The sequence below is a fragment of the Amphibalanus amphitrite genome, unplaced genomic scaffold, assembly GCF_019059575.1.
Source record: "Amphibalanus amphitrite isolate SeventyFive unplaced genomic scaffold, NRLGWU_Aamphi_draft 001215F_arrow, whole genome shotgun sequence".
NCBI lineage: Eukaryota > Metazoa > Arthropoda > Thecostraca > Balanomorpha > Balanidae > Amphibalanus > Amphibalanus amphitrite.
In genome coordinates, this window is record NW_024882709.1 from 66,075 (window position 1) to 87,885 (window position 21,811).

The following is a 21,811-nucleotide window of genomic DNA, read 5'->3' on the forward strand; positions in this document are numbered from 1 at the left end:
TCAACGGCATTTGGTCATTACATTTCTTTACGTGTCTTCAAAAACAGTTCCTACAAATCTCCTCCATGAGACACCCACGAGACAGTTCCCATTGGATTAACATTGTGTCTCATGAGACACCGTGTAGGTAAAATGTAGGATGAAAAACTGCGAAAGTGGTGGGCATGTTTCGAAAAACGGCGCACAAATTCTTGGGGCGCCTTAACAAAACTCCTGTTCGAAAATGGGTTCTGGTTAAGTTTCGTCAGCTGGTTTCCATAGCAACCGCCATTCGTAGGACAAGCTGACGCCATTTGCATAGCGCGTTGCGTGGTAACCAGCTATCGGTGTCAGTTGAATTTGAAAGATAGTTGTAACAGTGAACAGCTCGCTTCAGTTGCTGTACTGTGCTGTGGATGTGTGTCTTGTGCAGTGTAAGCAAAGTGTATAAGGACTTTCTTCACATTATATTTTGTGATGTGATGGTGTGGTAATAGAAGGTTGTGAGCTCCAAGTGGAGTTAAGGAATTGCCAAAGAAATGAAAACTCTGCATGGGCCGGAAATCTGCAGCCTGCACTTCTATAAACTCTTCATAAGAGGTTCGTGGCAGGGGGCATTTTGGGGAGCGATTATGGAGGTGCTGGTAAGTAGGTAGGTACCCAACCTAATTGGCTTGATGAGAACTGAAACTGAAAGTCAAATGAATTGTGAAATTGCTTTACCTATCCTATCTGATCACTTCTACTTATTTTTTAAATTTTCCATTCATTTTGATTGATAAAGAACAACATTGAAAGATGCTAACTGTAACATGCAGGTAACTACCTACCTAGCTCTAATGTAAATAGGTACCTAATAATTTCCTTCAAAAGAATATATGGCTCTTCAATGTACTGGAGATTTAGTAATTGAAGGCATCTCACTTCATTTTGAACATTACCTAGGTATAACTTCCCTAAACTGCATGACAAATTTTCAATTTCCTTGTTGTAACACCAATACCACAAACATTCATCTTGGCACAAGGCTCACAACATCAAATTATTCATGTTTTATAGACAGGTACCTATACAGCAAAAATGCAACAGATATATGTGATTATTTTAAACATAGGCTTTGTGTTCAGTTGTGTATATAATAATTTTGTGTGTGGAAAATGTGTCATGAATTGTCTACAGGTCTGTGTAGAATTGTAATTAATATGATTATAGAAAAAGGAATGGTCAGTTAAGTAGTCAACATGTTTACTCAATAACAAGATATGCTGGCATGGAGTTTGCTCATGAGTTTGCTCAAAAACCTTTCAGTTAGTGTGGGAAGCATAGCAATTTGAAGCATATGCTTATAAAACTGATTTGTAATGGGGTTTGTGAAGTTCTCCATAAATTTCACACCTAGCAATGTACCTACCTAATGCATTGCATTACTTTAAAAAGAGGGAGACCATACAAGTTGTCAGGTAGGTAGGCTTTGACATTGATTTCAAGAATTCAAGGTGATCTGTGCTTTTTGCTTATAACTTGTCCTCATTCTCTGACTAAAGGAGTGGCAATACAATCTGACTTGTTCTATTTTCCTCTTGCCTTGCCATTTTTGACATAATCCTTGCCCAGGCTATATGTTGGTATGATGAAGGTCAATCAGATGACATATTTCAAATATTACAGTCATGATTTCAGTTTAATTTGCCTAACTTTATTTAAACAATATAAGATTACACATTGCATATATTTGCAGCAATATTTGAGCCACCACTGGCATAGAAATTAATAGGTTGCAAAACATTACTCAGCAAGAAGAAATCAGTCATTGACAGTGGAGAAAACACATCTAGACTTGACAACAAATTACAATTGATTATTGTTCTACCATGCATGCTGGCATAAGTAATAATTCAAATGGATACTTAGTGCATTTTTCTAAAGAGTTTAAGCACATGAGATCCATCCAAAGGCACAGACTCGGAACAAAGGCTGTGTTATAAACAAGGATATTGCACCTTTTTGGTATCTTAACATGTTGTTATATTCCGACATCCTAAGAAAAATAATATGGTAATCTGCCCTGCTTCATTTGATACGTATCGATGAGTAACTGGATGTTGCGGGAATGCAGTTAGTTTTCCGGCAGTTGTCTCCAGCAGCGACAAAATGGCCGCTTACTTTCTGTCAAACATTTGCTTTCGTATGGCTAAGTACATTAATTCACTTAGTCTAACTTTGTCTAGCAAATCTCCAGTTTTACTTCGGAAAAACCGGCAGCGTGTTCCACATTGGTGACCCCGCCAGGCGAGGCAGTTCCGTCGGCCGTCGATGTCCTTCGGTCATATAACCCCCAATAAAACTAGCGCGTCGAACGATCGGCAGCATGGATGGCCTCACACCATCCATGGCAGGGACCGACCTCACAGAGTCACGCAGAAAACAGGAATATCGGATTTATCTGCCTCTAAACTGTAATGTATGAATGCGTCGTGAAAATTTTACAAGACAGCTGAGGTTTGCTAAGCAAGAAAAAATAGACCAGGATCTGTATTAGCGAAGAGATTAGCGATGCACGTGAAATGTGTATAGATTGCAGCATAGATGTAGTCAGCGATGGATTATAAAAGGATTTAAAGCCGCTTCTTAAAGCCTACAGTCAAAACGTTTTCTGAACGTTTGCGGTCCTCAATATGATAGGTATTCCATAGCAATTTAATGGGCTTCGTCCCATTAGCAAATATTGCAAAATCGTCCTCAAATAATGTTTTCTTACCTAAATGAAGTAATGTTGATCCAGGAAAAAAACTTGTTACACACTCCTTAAAGTTTCATATTCCTAAACAGAAACACTGATGTGCACCGTACACTGCAGCGTTACGTCACTTCACCTTCAGCCCGCCAAGTAGTAACTGCCCCACTAAACGGGAGAGGGACGCTATGGGACGGCAGATGGACGCCCGTCTGGTCCATGTGGAACTGAACCCTCATTGGATGAGAGGAATTAATTGAGCGTCCCGGTGGTTTTATGAGGGTAGTTCTTGACTTTCCAGTGTTTCCAGACACAGTCAACAACCAGACCGCCTCACTCTAGTCTATTTATACACCACCAGTATGCATTTCAGGTGGAGGTGTACAAAGTCCTGCCTCGCACTTTGCCCAAATCAGCGCATACCGTATGTCTGTCGGCTTCTTAAAAAATGACGATATATCTGCGGATAGCTTCAGAAATAAAAACACTTCAGGAATAGCGTTTACGTCCTGTATATATTAATAACTGTAATGTAAATAACCAGCTTTACTTGAAAGTATAGATATGTTGGGATATACCTAAGGATGATCGGTGAGACAAACCGGAGCCATCGGAGACCGTGTAGGAGACAGGCTGGGCTATTTGTGCACCTCTGCCGCCCAGCACGTCTGGCAAACTGCCGGCACGCGACGTAGGATCTCTATCGGCAGTGACGGCGTCACAACAACGGAGAGCTGTCAGCGGGCACCGCGAGACCGCCAGGCTGACATCCGATGTCACTGTCAGAAGTGGAGAATTGTCATAATCTCAGGGGTGCTTTTTCGGCACCTGGTGAGTGGCAGCGTCAAATTCTTGCAAAGTAAAACTCGTGATTTCACGCAGTCCTGTTGTGGCCTCTGCTCGAGGCATTCCGTCCTCCACTCGAGCTCCCGCGCGCAATCCGAGCACAGCTGTATAAGGTGTGTTCTAGGAGTAAAACGAATCAACGCCGTCCGGTCGGGCGCCGCCGTGAGACCAGGGAGGCACCGGTTCTGACGTCACACGAAAATATCAGTCGGCTGGTTGTGGCACTGCCCCCTGCCGGCGCGACTGTGCTGCCACCTAGCTAAGCCTAGTCAGCCTAGGACGGGACGGTTTTACTTTTTCTCGTCGAAAGGGGTAGCTTGCGACGACACTCGGTCGACATAGCTGTGCTGCAACATACCCCAGGTTCTGAGTCTCTCGGACGGCCAATCCTGTTCCATAACCACAGCTAAGTCCCCGCTGACCTTAACCAGGATTGGCCGGACGACGTTGAATTTTCGTAGTTCGAGAGACACCGAACCCGCGGATAGTCTGTCGAAGCCTTGGCGGCTGAAGAAAGGCTAGACATATCTCACTTGATTTTGGCGTGGCCAGCCTCACTTCTGTAGTTTTGCTTCACAGCATTCCACGTCCTATTGAGTTTCCGGTTGCGTAGTACACGACCACGTTCAGAAACTTGATGTCTTTTAGATACATCACGCAATGACAAACTTTTGGCAGCATTTACATTTGTTGCCTGCATATTTTGGTGAGGAAAAATCACTATCGCAGTAGTACAATCAAGACATACCACAAAGGATCAGAGCTAAAGCAGCATTATTAATCAAGTGTATTGCATTGATCACCAGCATGTTCGTAAAATAAAATACATCACGAATAAAGATGACAACCAAGCCGGACCAGGACACTTATGACAAACATGAACGCTAAAGTGGCAACACAAATGAAAGAGAGAAGATGAATCTGCCCTTCGCAATCGTCAACCTAAAATAAAACTTCAAATATACAACAGACTTCTGTGCATTAAAAGAACATGAATATACTCGCTTTGCCGTCGACACATGGGAAGTGGGAACATCCTGCCGGCCCAGCCAAACAGCGCGCCCGCTTTCGAGTAGGAAATGGCAGCTTCCGCAGAAGTGGCCAACAGACACATTGTTCGTCACGCCACCTGCACTGAAACGTACCAGCTATTTAATCGTGAAATGTAGCTAGCCATCCAAAAATGTTGCACTACACCAGCACTACCGCACAGTTAGCAGATAGGTACGGACCGGAGACCGCAGGTCCTGGTCTCTGTCTCTTCCGAGTACGGTCTCCGGACCGGTCACCGGCGCCACCATCTCCGCGCGGTAGCTATAGCACAACTCTCCGGCCGGGGCCCGCAGTTCCTCGACCTCTTCGTCCAGCCAGACCAGCACGGCTCCCGCCCAGCGCCTGAAGACTCCGCCCTCCACAGATCCGTCCGTCCAAAGCCGGACAGCACACAGGGGCAGGAACGCGAGGTGCAGCGTAGCCACGCTTTCCCTTTCCGCCGCCGTGGCCCCAGCCCGGATCGGGCACACGTCCAACCGGAAGGTGACGCCAGCCGTCTGTTGCCACGGTGGGATTCTCGCTCTCGCCCAGGCCTGGCGGCCTCGCAATCTCCAGCCTCGGACCGAAGGCAGGCGCGCCGGTGCCGAGGCCTCGGCGGTCGCGTGCAGGGGGTCCCCTGATGGCAGACCCAGCGCCCTCCCCAGCAGCCTGGCAGCCAGCGTCCAGCTTCTCTCCTCCATCGGAGAAAGTCGGGCTTCCGCCATTAGTGCGTGGCACGGTGTTGAGCGCGGATACAGGTGATGATGCGGCCGCCTCCCGCAGTCCTCGCTCCAGGAGATTCACGTGCGAGGGGGCGGCCGCCGGCAGCCACGCGACGGCAGCGTGTTCGAGCGCCCCTCGGACGTAACCGATTGACCACCGTACTAAGGGCACTCTCGTCCAGGCCCCAGCTATTCAACCAGGTCGACGGCGCCGTAGCCGTCAGAACCTGGTGATCACTCGAGCCACGCCACAGAGCTCACGCCTCAAAGCGGTTGGCTCTCCGGTCCTCGGCATCCGGCATCCGCAGTGATTTGGCGTAGCCAGGACACGTGAGATGCTGGCCTCAGTCATAACCGGAAAGCCTGTAAAAAAAAGCAATATGTGATTGACAAATGGAAATATATTGTATGCATAGAGTTGAGAAATCATGACGCACACTGCATTGTGACAGTAGATAGTTTAGTGTGATTGGCAGAGGAGGGACTTATTGTAATAAAACAATGAACAATTGAGGCATTGATTTGATTTTGTAGGTAGCTACCTACCCTTCTCATATGAATCTGGATGATTTGTACCATTAAGAAAAAAAAGGTCTAGGATCGGGGGGATGTCCCCACTTTTCAGCTATGCTAATTTTTAAAGTACAATATTTATTTTTCATTTAAATTCAAAACTAAGAGCAAGAAATTGTTCGGCAAGGTGAGATAAGCACGAAACTGCAAAGAATTTGTTTATAGGGGCACTGGGGTTCCCACAAAGTGACATTGAAGTTCTCTGCCCCCTCCCCCCACACTTTAAGTGAGGTTCCTGCGCCCATGGAAAAAAACACATTGCATTATGTGCATCAACACTTAACCCTTGCACTTAGAGAGGGCCACAAAGCCCACTATAAAGCCCACAAGACACCACCTGAAATCAAAGCATGACAAATGATAGCATGTAGGCACCTGACCTACTATAACCTACTGAACCACATACCCCATATATCAATATGTATGTGTACTGTGTAGATAAAGTATGAATGGTAGGTTGATACCAAGGCTGTTTAGTAGGTTGTAGGCATGCTGAAAGGATGAAAGATGGGTATTTGTTCAAAAAATATCTGATCTACAGTTCATATGAATATGCAACATGGGGTCCAGACTGGAAAAAATACACGTTAAGCCGAATATGTCCGGCGTAGTGGCGGGATTGCGCCGAAAATTTAAGCGCACGTCCGGCGTAACTTCGCATGCGCCGAATTCAGCGCATGGCGGCGGACGAATTTTTCGGTGCAGGGCGGTCGCATATTTTTTTTGGCGAAAGACAGTCACCGAATTTATGCGGTACGCTGGTCAATCTAGCAGCAGATTCGCCCCGTGGGCAGCTCTGGAGAGGTTGCGGGACGAGACGTCCCCCGCCCCGGTCGTCGCGTGCTCGAACTGGCGAGCCGCCCTGAGTCTACTCAGCGGAGGAACGGCCGCCCAGGTGAGGCCTCAACCTTCGGCGTAGAGATAAGCATGGAAAACGTTGTTGAACGTCGCCAAGCGTCGTTAAGCAATAGCAGTGGGTTCCTGCCCACTGCAGTATCGAGGGGAATGAGAGCGTGGACGATCTGGCAAAACTGGCGGCCGCCCTGCCCTCAAACGCCCGATCGCTGACCAGGGCGGTTCATTGTGCGGCCTCGCATCAGTGGCGCGACAACTGCTCAGAATCACTATTCAAGCCACTCCTCGGGAGCACGCCGCCGCTCCCTCTCCCCGGAGAGGACCGAGAGGATGCCATTTCGGTGCACCAGATGAGGGCCGGCCACCGGGGCAGCTCGCTCCAATACGGCACCGAATCGGCTGTCTCCACTCCGCCGCGTGTCAGCAGTGCCCAGACAAGCGGTGCCCAGCGGCGCTCTGCACCGTGAGCCGAGAAGAGGCTGATGTGCCGGAGCACGTGCTGCTCCGCTGCCGGGCCCTCGCTGGCTCCCACCGAGGTATTGGGTTTACGTGGAAATAAAAACTAATTCGGACGCTCAAACATGGGATAGCGTACAAAGCCCCGAAACACTCTGCCTGGTTGATATAGCCTTGATCAGTATATGTGCACATGTGCTTTATATGAAAAGGGCTTAATTTTCGCACAAATAGGCACCTAATTTTTGGCGCAAATCACTCAGAAATTTCGGCGCAAAATCGCTTGCGCCGAATTTCGTCTCACTGGCATCCGGCGTAGTGTATGGATGTTTTCCAGTCTGGCATGGGGTTAGGTAAGGTTTGATTTTTGTTTTGTATTTGTATCACATGTAAATATCATATCTGGATTCAGGATGTCAAATAGTGCAAGAATGTACAAAATGTATGCCTGAAAAGTGAATCACTCTTTCTGAACATTTACCAAAAGTGGTAGTTTAGTACGCAAAGGTTAGGCTAGGGTAGATGATGTTTTTTATCTTCACCATAGTTTATCTACACAGTAACCGAGAAACCCTCGTCCAGACATAGGTAGGCATGGCAAATCATCAAAAAGTTAATATTTTTCTGCTCATCAGCATTTGACCAAAATAAGGGTTCTAGCATGTCTGGTTATTTCAGGTTATGTTAGGTTATATGTAGGTGAGGTTAAAACTTTAACAATCTCTAAGACATATATACGGGCTTCATCTGAGATTAATATTGAGCTAGGGGTCTGGGTACCCACCTTCCTGTCAGGCCATGATACTTGACACACCATCCTGCTATCTGAGGCAGCCCAGGAACAAGCTCAAGCAATTACAATGAAAGTCAACAGTCGTGCGGGCATTACACCACTCCCCATTAAAATATATCAAGTAATTAGTTAATGACGATAATCCCGCCACCACAAATCTTATGAAACACATCAACATTGACCTTTGATATTCCGAAAAGAAATATCCATAATGATTTAAAGCGAACGTGTTCTTACGCTGCTGTGACATAAGCTGCGCATGCGAAAAACACCCGCTAGACCAATTGATGGCGAATAAACCTGTTGATGAAGAAATACTTGTCTCCCATTGGTCTGTGAACACAATCTGCAGGAAACGCAGCTTAAACTACAGTAAAATTTTGCAGGAAAATCTGCAGAAAGTAAGAAAAATGCAATTTAAACATATTTAGCCAATGAGTCTGGCCAATCTGTTGATATATTCCGGTAGATATTGAGCATTATCGGTCATTTTGAAAGAATTACGGTCCGACTCTCTTTATTTTTAAAGCAATGACGCATAATATGATTATTGAAAAATTGACAAATATATTTTCTTGGAGGGAAAAGTGGGACTAGCGTTAAGTTAAAAATCAAAATTTACACACTGATCGAGACCTCGCTTTCAAAAGTATATATCAGTGCATTTTCGCATCGAATCTCTCTCAATCATGAACAAACTTGGGCAAAAACAGCAAGATTGCCTGTTTTGTCAATTCACACATTTTCATATTCGGGGGCAATTTTAAAGTTGATGGCCAATGTTTTCAAAGTCAACATTTTCATAGGAAAAAATACAGCTATTTTTCTTCCAAATTCATTCATTTGTAGAGTCCGACTCTCTCTTGTTTTCTCGCAGTTTCCGTTGTGCTCTGAGAGAAACGATCATGTGTATCATAAGCGTTTGGCTCACTTCAAGACGGCAGAATTTGCACTTGCATTTTCTGCCGTGTGGAAGACCAGAGGGAGTCAGCTAATTTATGACAGAATGTGCTTTAAAAATGACTGGTGAATAATATCTTTTGTAAGTGCCTGACAAATATTTATATTTTAAATCACGCTCTTCAGCTGTCAAGTGAGCTCCAAATGGCCTAAATTGTCAGCTGTTTATCATCCTAGGTCAGCTCAAGGTCACAGACGTCAGCTGAAGAAAGTGGTGACCATTGGCTCTGTGTTGAGCGGACAAACCGGTGTTACCTAGTATTCTATGTACCGTGCGTGAGACTGCTGTCCGAACTGCGCCGGTCGGCGATTCGCGCGCCCCCCGCCGGCAGGCGCGCTCACTACCGGTATCGCCCCTTCGCATAGATGGCGCGACACCACAAGTTCGTCTGATGTGCCTTCCGCCTCGTTCCGTGGTTGCGCTGTTTAACCTTCGCCCCAGTGGGGGGGGGGGGGCATATGTTACCACCCTGTCGCGTTTTTTGCGTGTAAATAAAAAACCGCGGCGCGTAGCGCCGCGCTGCTTGGGGTAGGTTTTGGTACATCAATGTCGGACAATGTGTGAAATTTTTGACCCCAGGTCATGTCACGTCAGGTCACCAGGTCAAGTTAACTGACCAAGCCTAAAAAAGTTTGCAATCATGTCCAGTCTGCAGTGTTTGTCAGGAAGGTTTTAAACTTGGTGGGTTGCATGATGTTATGGGCGCCTACAACTTGTATATCTCGGATTTTTTATATCCGTGACCTAAGGTCAGGTCAGTGGCGTGACCTTTCCATTACAAGTCAATGGAGAAAAATGAAAATGCCTCTAGATCCGTGTGTACGCATAGGAACAGTCCAAATATTTCAGAATCACAATGATTTGGACCACCCGTGATGACCAGGGTGTAATTTTTGCTGATAGCCTCTAGAAAGGTCATCCGAGGTCATTTGAGACTACAAACAGATTTTTGCCAATAACTCGCGATTGGAAAGCGATAGAACACTGGGGATGGTCTCATTGTGTTTGTCTTGCCGAGACGCATCGACTGATATGCAACATGACCTTTCCCGGTCAGGTCATGACCTTGACCTGAGGTCAAATTTTAAAGTTGACCTTTCAAGGTTAAATTATAGTACATTCGACGCGTCTCGGCGAGAGGAACACGATTCTGGCAATAGAAATGTCGTGGCTTTTTTTAGTCAAAAGTTATTGTCGAAAACACTTTCGTAAAAACAGCTATTTTTATAGTTTTTGCCCTCTGGAGGCTAAACCCGTGACCTGAGGTCATTTTTTATAGTGACCTTTTCAAAAGAAGAGTTCAAGAGCTATCGATTGCTTTCTCATGCGTTTGTCTAGCTACCATAGTTCCTGAGATAACGGCATGTTTTCTGAAAAATATAATGACCATTGGCAAATTTTGACCTTTGATGACCTCTGGTGACCCCAATATTGCTCTAAGATGAAAAATGACTAAAATACTTTCAAACGTACGCATTGAGAGCTATCGACTGCTTTTTACCGCGTCTTTCTAGCCCTCTTAGTTTTTGAGTTAGAGGTGGGTGGTAACATATCCCCCCCCCCCCCCCACTAGGGCGAAGTTGGCTGAGACCGCCACTGGGGCGCGGGTTAAGTCTCGTGATTCCGTGATGTTACGTGCTTTCTGTGATAATTTCCACCGTGCCTTCTGTGTGACGATTCGCTCTCTTCCCCTCCTGAATGGTACGATGGCTCGTTCCGCGGTCTCCGTGACGTGCGGTGTTCCGTTACCGGTAACCCTCTGACGGCACGTTCCCGCTGCCGACAGTCGCTCGCACACCGTCTTCTCTGTGACCGTGCACATCAAGGAGAACACGGTGGACGGCGAGGAGCTGCTCCAGACCGGCAAACTGAGCCTGGTGGACCAGGCCGGCAGCCAGAACGTTTGCCGATAGGCGGCCGGCGCGCGGGGTCGTGCCGTGTGGTAGCAATATACGAGTATATACGATATACGAGTATTGTGCTGTGAGTGATTGAGGATATAGGACGACAGGTGAGGTCTCTTTGAAACCTGGGAAAAAAATTGGCCATAAATGAACTCGACCTTGTCCGAGTTGGCGTTTTTAGAGGAATTATGCGATTGGTGTGTTGTCCCGAGATAGGTATTTAATGCTTTTTTTGTGACGAAGCTGGTTAGTTTTATGCATGAAGCGATTTTTCGTTTTTCACACCGTATCGTAAGAGCTTCGATCAAATCAGCACCTGTGGGTGTGACTATTTGTTACCTTTTTCCGGCCGCCGGGCCGTCTAGCTGGCCGCCGCTGCTGCAGCGAGCAGCACTGTGGCACAGTCTATATGCTCCGTTTTTTTCTTCTCAAAAAATGAAAAAATATTGCAAAAAAAGATACAAATATAAATTCTGAAATTTATTACAAATAATCAGATACATGTATGTGATCAGATGCCTTGAAATTTAACCTGCAGGGTGTCTCAAAAGTTCGTTCACACGTTTTCCATGTTAACCCGCGCCCTGCTGGGGGGGTGTTTGAACACCCCCCCTTGTGGTTTTTCGCGAATATCTCAAAAACGGCGGCGCGGAGCGCCGCCGTTTTTGGTACACCTTATCATACATCAATTTTACACATTTTGTGAAAATTTCAGACCAAGGTCATTCAAGGTCAGGTCACCAGGTCACTTGAAGTGACCTCACCTCATAAAAAGTTTCAATGTCTGTCATAGCTACACCGAGTGACCGATCGCTTTGAAACTTTCAGCGATTGCTAAGAGCAATAGCATGTACAAAATGTATATCTCAGAATTTTGATATCGATGACCTAAGGTCAGGTCAATTTTGCGACCTCCCCATTATAAGTCAATGGGAGAAAATTGAAATGCGCCTCTTTTGGATGAAAGACATTATAAACACTCCCAAACACCGAATTACAAGTGGTTTAGACACACTGAACATGAAAATGGTGTCCGTGACCCTTGTTTATGCCCTGAGGTCATTAAAGGTCACGAATGGTATCTAACAGTTTTTCGCAAATAACTTTTGATAGAGGCATGCTAGAGCGATGAAAACGCATTAGATGTGTTCAGCTCGACGATACGGATCGACTGATATGCAACATGACCCTTTCCGATCAGGTCATGACCTTGACCTGAGGTCAAATTTTCAAGTTGACCTTTCAAGGTCAAGTTATAGTTCATTCGATGCGTCTTGACGAGAGGAACACGATGCCGGTGAAAGTAAGCTCGTACAAGGCCTGGGTCAAAAGTTATTGCAGAAAAACTGTTTCCGAAAAAATCGGCTATTTTTGCAGTTTTTGCCCCCTGCAGGCAAAACCGTTGACGTTAGGTCAAATCTGAGAGAATTACTCAGAAAGGGCGTTAATAGGGCTATCGAATGCGCTTTTCCGCGGCGCTGTAGCTCTATTGGTTCCCGAGTAATGCGTTGGCTTCTTGGAAACTTTCGACATTCGACCTGGAAATCGGCGAAATTTTGCCTTCAATGACCTCTGGTGACCTGACCTTTGACCTGACCAAAAAATTGACCGAAGTGATTTCGTCATTATTTTTGACGCTCTTTCGAACGCCGCCTTCCGCGTATCGCTACGTGGCCCAGGAGCCGAGTTACAAGGGGGGTGTTCAAACACCCCCCCCCCCCAGCAGGGCGTGGAAATCCAGGACCCCCAGCCGGGCGCGGGTTAATAAAACATATAATAATGAGCCAACAATATACGGCTTTGATGCCTATGCGTGCCTACACTAGACAAATATGCGTACTTTGACAACGAATTCGGAATGTCGGAAACCAAATCCTTTGCTGTAGCTCCAAACATATTTGCCGATACCGATTTTCGTCGCTCCGTCAGCTGCTGGAGGCTGATAAAAGGTTACCTGCTTTCAAGCTTTTGCAGGGAAATCCCCTGCAGTTTCTGCGTCGGATTTAGGTTTGATGAGCTCCTTGGCCACATTTGCTTCTCCCTGAAAGCCGACAGCTTGCATTGACACCATTCATGAGTATTTTGTAGGTATTCTCTGGCACCAACTCCTTCACGATGACTGGCGCCGACATCCAAAGCACCATTTTCTCTTTCAAAACGACCACATTCCTGAACAAACGGGAAGTGCCAGGGGTAATTTTTTGCATCATATCGTAGCCGAATGTGTTGGCCATCTGTTTCTGAGACACACAAACCGTTCAAATTTTGCTAATTCCAAGCGCTCGACATTCCCCATGCCAAAACATTTGCTGGGTTGCGGAGGGACAGGGCTTTCGAATGCCGTTTGAATTTTACGGATTTATCTAGTAATTTCGGAGATACAAGGGAGCAAAAAATGCCCTCCCCCTTCCCCACCGCGCGGATGGTGGCCAGGAGGCCCTCCGCCTGCCGGGATATATACTCTTGACCCGCGCCGGGCCGGTGCTCCGTGACTTCTGCGCCGGGCCGGGGGGGGGGGGGGTCTGAACACCCTTTCCCCTTCTAACTCGGCTTAAAGTCAAATCAAGATCTAATCTAAGGTGATGGTCATTACTTAGCCGTCGAAAGTCATATAACGGTTTATGAGTACTTCAGGAAGCCCTGAGACGTAGGGTGGGGGTGGGGGGTCCGAGCCTACATAAACGTTTTGTAGCGGTAGAGAAATGCGTCTCACTATGACTGTCACTTCAGCCTCATATCGAGGATCATCCCGGCGCGCACTGTCGGAGCAGCGCTGCCGTCACTGGCGGTGGGACTGAACAGGTGGCCGTGCCGCTCCGATACAGGCCGATGTGGAGCGGCCGCCGGCCGGCCCTGTCGAGCTCACTCTGCCGGCCGCCGGCCGGTCCTGTCGAGCTCACTCTGCCGACCCCCGCGCACCGCCGGCATGCTGACCTGGCTGCTGCTGTGGGCCGCCGCCGGCACCCTGGCCGCCGGCGACTACTGCGAGGACTTTGAGAGGGGCGAGCTGGGCCCGTTCTGGTCCACCAGTCCTCTGGACAGCCGCGGCCACTGGAAGGCCACCGGGTACGAGCAGCTGCGCACGGCCGTGCCCGACTTCCCGGCGCCGGCCGATGGCAGCACCGTGGCCTACCTGACGGCCGACCCCTACCAGATATACGTGTACGCCCGGCTGCAGATGGCCAGCGCGCTGGTGCTCCCGGCGGGCTCGAGCGTGTCGCTGCGGTACTGGCTGCGCACTGACTACCCGGGCTCGGGCACGCTGGAGGTGCGCCGCCAGGTGGACGGCGTGGAGCAGAAGGAGCCGCTGCTCTCACTCACCAACACCACCGGGCCCAACAGCACCCAGTGGGCCGAGGTCAGCGTGCCCATCCCCGACAGCAGCCGGCCGCAGAAGGTGAGACCCCCGACAGCAGCCGGCCGCAGACGGTGAGACCCCCGACAGCAGTCGGCCGCAAACGGTGAGACCCCCGACAGCAGCCGGCCGCAGAAGGTGAGACCCCCGACAGCAGCCAGCCGCAGAAGGTGAGACCCCCGACAGCAGCCGGCAGCAGGACGGGTTCTAAGTCAGGCACTAGTGACCAGTACAGTAGGTCTACTAAAAAAGTCCCCCGCTCCAGAGGCGGCCGGCCGGCCGAACCCCCGGATTCCAGCCCCGACTCTATTGCGCAGGCCGCGGCAGCGACACGGGTCAGGTCGCGGCGCCCGGCGAGTGGGTCAGTTGGCGGCGGCCGGCCGTGGAGTGAGGATGCCGTGTGTGGGGCGCAGAGATGCCGCAGTGCAGAGGAGGGGAAGATAATGACTCTGCACGATGCCGGAAATGATGCCTTTGTGATCTAAATTAAACACCTGCAGTGCATATCCTCCCTTGCCCCAGTCCTATTTTATCATAATCCTTCAATAATCCGTAATGACCATTCAACGCAAGCAAGCAAACAAAACAACCCGTTTAGCGGCGACATCATCTCGGATAAAAAAAGCGACAGTGATGATTAGAATAGACTTCGCGCGAGGGCAAATCGAGGGGTATAACTATATAATATATATCACATACCGAGTATTTTATTCCCATCTAGCGAACTAAGATTGGGGATCTTGTCCAACAAGTCAGCGGCCGTTCTAGACACAGATAAATGCTTTGTTTTCGGTCGCATCATTATCCGCAATAATTCGAAGCGAGGTTTAACCCTCGCCGGCCGAGAGGAAGGGGTGGATGCCGCCACCATGTATTTTTTTGCGGTAGCTCAAAGCACACTGATGATAGAAGGCTGACATTTCACATGCCTTACATTTCATTCAAGCCGGATCACGTGACATCAACCACGTTTTCAGGTCAGGTCACTTAACTTATAACTATGACGGGTTAAGTAAATCTCTGCACGGTTGTCGGTTATAAAATGATGCAATCCGCAATGCACTTAGTGTCATATTGGGGAATTATGGAAACTGTTAATTTGGCGTCGGAAATGATCTGAAACTATACCTCAAGCACATGAAATCGTGACTTCATACATTCTTGGCAAGGTCTAATGCTTCACTTTTGCATTGTTCACCTTGCGTGACGTCATTTATGACGTCACTAGGGTCATAGGAGTGCTTCGTCAATAACTCCCGATCAAAATGAGCTAGCCAGTCGGGACAGCCATCAATGGACTTTGCAAGACTTGCCGAATCAAATGATATGCAACATGTCCTCCTTTCAACAGCTTCGTGACCTGCGTTGCCCTAACATGACATTGACCTGAGTTAAACATCCTAAATTGCTTCACCTAAACAAAAAAGCATATAAATCGACGCGTCTGAGAACAGAAAACACGATTGTATCGAAATGACGATAATGCGTTTAGCTATTAACCAAAAACCGATCAAATGCCTTGTGGCCCTTGACCTGCCCTAAGAGGTCATTGATATTTTAAAGTGACCATCCCACCTTAACATTAGTTTTGAGTTGAGATAGCCAAATTGGTGGCCATGGCCTGCAAATACCGGTTTGGGCACTCACAACATCGAAAAATGCTTTAATTCGGAGAAATGGAATTTCAATTCAAACTTGCAGTTTTCGGATTCTAAGGGGCTAATGAATTGGAATGCCCTCTTAGAATTTGTGACGTCAGCGGATATCTAACGATTTTAAATCTTTGACTAAAACGTTTGGTAGCACGCGGTGGTATACGCTGCTTTCCGCGCAACAAGTGCCGCACTTTCAAATAAAGTCGCTAGGAACAGCGGAGATGCCAAAAAGTAAACAAAAGTAAAGGTCTAATATCTTGAAAACCGGTGAATATTTTTCGATGAAATTTGGTAGATATTCGTTTTTGCTCTTTTTGAACCGAGCGACATCACTTTCATGCCAATTCATTAACTTTTTTGAAGGTGGGAGGGTCCCTTTAAAATGGGGTACCAGTCGCTGCGTCACGTAACGACGCAAGCGCTCGTTTTTTCCGCGAGGCTCTAGCAGCTAGCTCAATTATAGGAGCTAAACATGGGGTCGGGGAATCGCTCCCTTCTCACTCACTATTTGGCCGGGATAGTGTTTGCAATTATTTTTAAAATCTAGCATTTTAAGATTTCAAATGACCCATTTTTCCCGCCCAAGTCTTTCAATTCAAGGTCATAACACCAGGTCACGTCAAGTGACCTTACCTCAAGGAAAGTTCCTGTGCTCATCATATCTAAATACACCGACTAACCGATCGCTTCAGAACTTTCAGCGATTTTAATGGGCAACAGTATATGTATTTGAAACGTTTACTTTGCAAGTTTGACATTGTTGACAGAAAGGCCGGGTCAATTTTGAGAGAAAATGGGAGCCAATGGGAGAAAAAAGCCAATGGGAGAAAATTGAACTGCGCTTTTTTACGTGACGCATAATAAACACTCTGAAAACATGTGGTGCTTGATGAGATACAATACTGAATGAGACAATTGTTTGTTTTGTTGGGGGCCATCTTTTTCGGTCTGAAAAGGCCCTTGCAGAGCTATGACATACATATTACATAACCATGCTCTGGTGTAGTAATTGGGTTGTGCGAGCCAGCGACAGTGATCTGCAGAAGCGAGACTGTTCCCGTGGGACGATTGCCCTGTCGGGACGGTCCAGCCGTCTCCCAAACGGTCACCCGAAGAGGATTATGTGTCCTGGAATGGATCCGACATCAACTACAGGTTGGCTGGTGGGGTGACCTCCAGTCCAGAGAGGGAAGCATGAAGACTAGGGGCGATGCGGATTGGTTTTTCCTGAGGATAGCGAGGACGGAAGGAATCTAGCACCCTTGAACCTTCCTTATACTGAATGTATCTGAGGCTGTTAAATCTACTAAGCGTTTTTTTTTCTCGACATCGTCAAGGTGTCATTAACAAAAATATGAAATCCGGGAGGATAAATTAAATATAGAAATTGTGGCCAACAGAACATTATCAGTTGCGTTCAACATACTCGTAAGCATGTTCACACACCCATCTTATATATGAGCCATGTAATCATTATTTTTGATAGACATGCTTAAGTTATGAAATCATCTGAAGTGTTTGTAAAGTTCCACGATACGGATCTAATATCCTGCTATGCATTATGACCATTTCTGGTCAGGTCATGTCTTTGAACATAGGCCACATTTTTCAAATGACCTTTAAAGATCAACTTTTGATTCATTCGAAGCGTTTTGATAAGAGGAACACGAGGCTGGTAAAATTAATTTCATGCAAGTTTTAAGCTAAAAACTTTTAAGTGTTTGTGGAAAAGCAATTGGTTTTCTCATAATACCAATGCGTGGCAGTTGTTGTTATTTACATGCTAATCACCTTAATTAAATCTGGCAATATTATTCAGACATAGCGGTAAACGAGCTGATTGTTGTGTTAGGTTAGGCTCTTTCGGTCGATTTCAGAGTGAGAAGGATGACAGGAATTAGGGGGAGACAGGGGGCCTGGGCGGGAGTCCTGGCCCTCATGCTCAAGGCCCTATATAGAAGGTATGCTCATTAGGCCGAAGCAGCGATTTCCGTGACGTCACTGGTACGAAGGGTTGGACGGCTGTAATGCAATCCTATGGAAAATGACCCAACTTTAGGGCTCTCCCACATAGCTGCCAACCTCGACACTAAGGTAAAAGTTATATCACATAAAAGCTCAAATCAAGACGAACAAGAAACCTATCTGACGTTTTTACGTATTACTAACGGCTTAGACTCTATTCAAGTATATTCAGAGCTCTGCATTACCTCACTTTTTTGCCGTCAATGCCACTACAAATGTCTAGTCGGCGCACGTGCGCTTGTCGAGCGGAGACCACCAGTCGGGCGATTCAGAGCTGCCGCCCAATCAGAACGCCGCAATGCCGTGACGTCATTGGTCGCACACGACACGTTACGGAGATGGGATGAGACAGCCCTGCCTCATGCTCCGCTGGGGCCGAGCCCATCACGTGGGTTGGATTGCCCTGACACATGGATAGCCCTGGGCGGTGTTTTACGGCCCCGCGCGCGTTGCGCTGCTGCATTGTTGCGGCGGATGATAAGAATTCGGCTCCACGCTAGCGTTGCGAGCTTCCGAGTCTGTTGATGTTTCCATGGAAATTGGAAACCCAATGCACCGGTGCGCGCAACGCGCCCTGTCCAAGCAAAATGTTACCACCGATGACCTGTAGTGACATGATCTCTGGCTATGACCCGATCCAAAATTGACTAAAGTATTCTTTCTTCTTTTTGCTACTTTTGACGCTACTTCGAATACCACTCAAATTCCCAAAGCTGAGTTATAAGAATGATGCTCAATCCCCATTTCCCCTCCAACAGGGCGTGAGTGTCTAGGCATTCCTGTGGGGCACGGGCTAACAATGACTATCTCATAATCATTGTGGCCATGAACATCTACTGCCATTCTTTAACACCGGTTTCGCTGCGCTGAGCGGTGGCCGTCCCGTTTGTTGGATCCTACAGCTGGCTGGCGGAAAGCGTTACCGGCCGCCCGTCCACCGCCCGCGGGCCGGACCGAGCGGTCCCGCTGACCCTACCTGACCTGAGCCCGGCGCGATATGGGACAGGCAGACGGGGGTTCGGCTCAGCGAAGGCAGCGCCCACTGGTGCTGGGGACTTTTTTAATAGACCTACTGTACATACAGACATGGCTGATGTAAACAAGTGTGTAGTCGACTACAGAATGATGTTCCACTCCTCAGAAGCTATCACTTGACCGGAGCGCTAAGATGTGCCGTATATCACGCAATCAAGCGTGTCGATTGTGAGCATTGGGACAAAGCTATAAGTTGTGAACTCAGCCCATGTGATGCGGCACAGCCTACCACCCCGGGCAAATATTGCCTGTGAGAAGTGGAACATCATTCTGTAGTCGACTACAGTATGATGTAGTCGACAGTGTAGTGCTGGGGGGAGGGGCGTTTTCACGCCAACGACTAACCCCGTTCTAGTCCAGAGGGCAAAAATAGTTTAAACGAAAAAGTTTTACTGTAGTAACTCTCGACTCAAGAGAGTCTCGACACTAATTTTGCCAGCATTGTGTTTCTCTCGTCGAGACGCGTCGAATTAACTACATATAATTTGACCCTAAAAGGCCATTTTCAAAATTTGACCTCAGGTCAAGTTCATGACCCGACCGAAGAAGGTCATGTTGCGTATCTGTCGATCCGTATTGTCGAGCTGAACACATCTGAGGTGTTTCCATCGCTCTAGCAGGTCTACCAAAATTTATTGTAAAAGAACTGCTGGGGACCTGCCATAACCTGAGATGACCAAATGCTACTTATCAATCTTTTCAGATAACTATTTTCGGTGGATGCGCAAATCATGAACAGAACAACATTGCTGTCGACGACGTCACAATATGTGGGCCGATGGAGCTAAACCAGGAGTGCAACGCATTGACAACTACCACAGAGCTTACAACAATAACGGAGGTCCCCACCACCCGCTGGACGGAGGATCCCACCACCCGCTGGACGGAGGATCCCACCACCCGCTGGACAGAGGACCCTACCACCCGCTGGACGGAGGACCCTACCACCCGCTGGACAGAGGATCCCACCACCCGCTGGACGGAGGATCCCACCACCCGCTGGACGCCGACCAGTCCGGCGCCCGTTCCGGGCGAGTACTGCGACGATTTCGAGTCGGACGACTTTGGTTTGTTCTGGCGCCAGAGCCGGTGGGACTCGGGCGGCCACTGGGAGCAGAGCGCCTTCTCCCGGCTGCGGGACACGGTGCCCGATTTCCCGGCGCCGGCCAGCGGCGACTGGCTGGTCTTCCTGACGCCGGCGGCGGGCAGCAGTTTCGCGGCCGCCCGGCTGCAGATGACCGCGGAGTTGGTGTTCCCGGCCGGGTCGCGGCTCTCGTTCCGCTACTGGCTGCGCTCCCAGGTGCCGGCCGGCGCGGCGCTGTTCGTCAAACGGTGCGTCGGCGAGGAGGAGGACCGCGATCCGCTGCTGGACCTCTCCGAGACGGCCGCGCCCGAGAACGACCGCTGGAGGGAGGTCAGCGTGGCCGTGCCAGCCGACCCGCGGCCGGCCAAGGTAACGATCCGCCGTGGCCAGCGGCTGGGATAGGTAACAAACCGCCGCGGCCGGCGGCTGATCCCAGCCCGCCGCATACCGCCACCGGCTAGTGTCAGAGTGTAGGTGTGTGAACACAGCAGGCAGGCTAAAACAGATGGTGCTATAGCAATAGTCAGATAACTGTGTATCTAGTGTTGTGGATATGCTTACGGTGTTCAGAGAATATGTATTGTGTATGGACAATTCACTTTAATTCGCTGGACCTTTGCCGAGAACGCAGCTATTTATGTATATACTCTCATCCCTGTCGCCTCTTCTGCGTTTTCTTCATTCCTCAGACGTCCAGCCGCCTGTGGAGCGTCTTTTGGCACCGAACACCTTGCCCTAGTGAGCCTCGATGTTTGCTTTCAGATTATCATATTCGGCTCGCGCGGCACCCAGCCTCTGGACAGCATTGCCATTGACGACATCCGCATCAGCGGGCCCGAGGGCCTCGACCATCAGTGTTTGACCGCGGCTCCGCCACGGCTCGGGTAGCCCAGCGGTACGTGCCACCCCTGTGACGTATCTGACAACACTGGTATTCCGTCCTCTGTGTGACGCCTCTGGTATTCATAATGCTGTAATGTATCTTATCGGCCGCACTGCCTGGATTCCAATGGCATGAGACGGTGTTGGGAGCGGCTCCAGCGTTCCAGAGTCTCCGCCTGGCTCTGGCCGCGGCCCAGCCGCTGACGGAACCGCTCTCTGGACACGGGCCAGCCGCCGACGGCCCCAGTCGGCGGAGATACGAAATCGCCAGCTTCGAATGTTGCCTTCTCTTCTATATGTATTTCTTTATCGTGCACATATTTTACAAGGTCGGGTCTATAAAAGACATTTGATCAATTTGTTTGTTTGTTTTGTTTTGTTGGGTTAGCCCCTTTCGGTCCAATTAGACTATTTCAGAGCCGGAAGGATGATAGGAATTAGGGGGAGACATTGGTCTGGGCAGGCACCCTAGTGAGTCACCGGGGCTGAGCCCATCCCGAAGGACAGGCCGACCAGCCCCAAGGTACTCACTGCACCCGGCTACGGGGTGCGCTCCCTCGGGAGCAGCGGTGCCGCTCCAAGGGAGCAGCCCGCATGAGATAAAGTTGCCTGTCCAGCCCGGAAGGGGGTTGCGGCGTGGAGGAGAAGGATTTCCGTATCCTGAGGATAGAAGCATGGAACGGTGACATTTGATCAACATTTCATACAACTCTTCATCAGCCAGATGCTTCTCCCTCGAGTCAGTTTCGGCTCAGTTTTACATCCACACAGTTTTATCCACAATCCACAGTTTTACATCACTGATTTTGGTATCCTGATTGAAGCTTCGGCGATTGATAAAAAATACGGAGAAATACATACAGCATACAAGGTGGAAAGTCACTACGTGAGCATACTTGTTCGCCTTCTAACGATGGAAA

The 21,811-nt window shown here is 48.5% G+C and overlaps 1 protein-coding gene and 1 long non-coding RNA gene across 3 annotated transcripts in view; one reads left to right on the forward strand and one right to left on the reverse strand.

The window, feature by feature from the left end:
- The first annotated feature begins 378 nt into the window (after positions 1-378).
- Positions 379-21,811, forward strand: part of LOC122371209 (myosin heavy chain, muscle-like) — a 62,246-nt gene continuing 40,813 nt past the window's right edge. The window contains exon 1 of one of the 2 annotated variants that reach the window (XM_043347355.1): positions 379-579. The gene's annotated coding sequence lies outside the window, so the exon portion shown is untranslated. Of the gene's footprint in view, positions 580-20,771; positions 20,905-21,811 lie in introns of those variants that run through there. The other variant, XM_043347356.1, reaches the window with a different exon arrangement.
- Positions 4,334-8,459, reverse strand: LOC122371210. Its single transcript, XR_006254691.1, has 2 exons — positions 7,982-8,459; positions 4,334-5,676 (listed from the first exon to the last, which is right to left on the reverse strand). It is a non-coding gene; the product is annotated as an uncharacterized LOC122371210 (long non-coding RNA).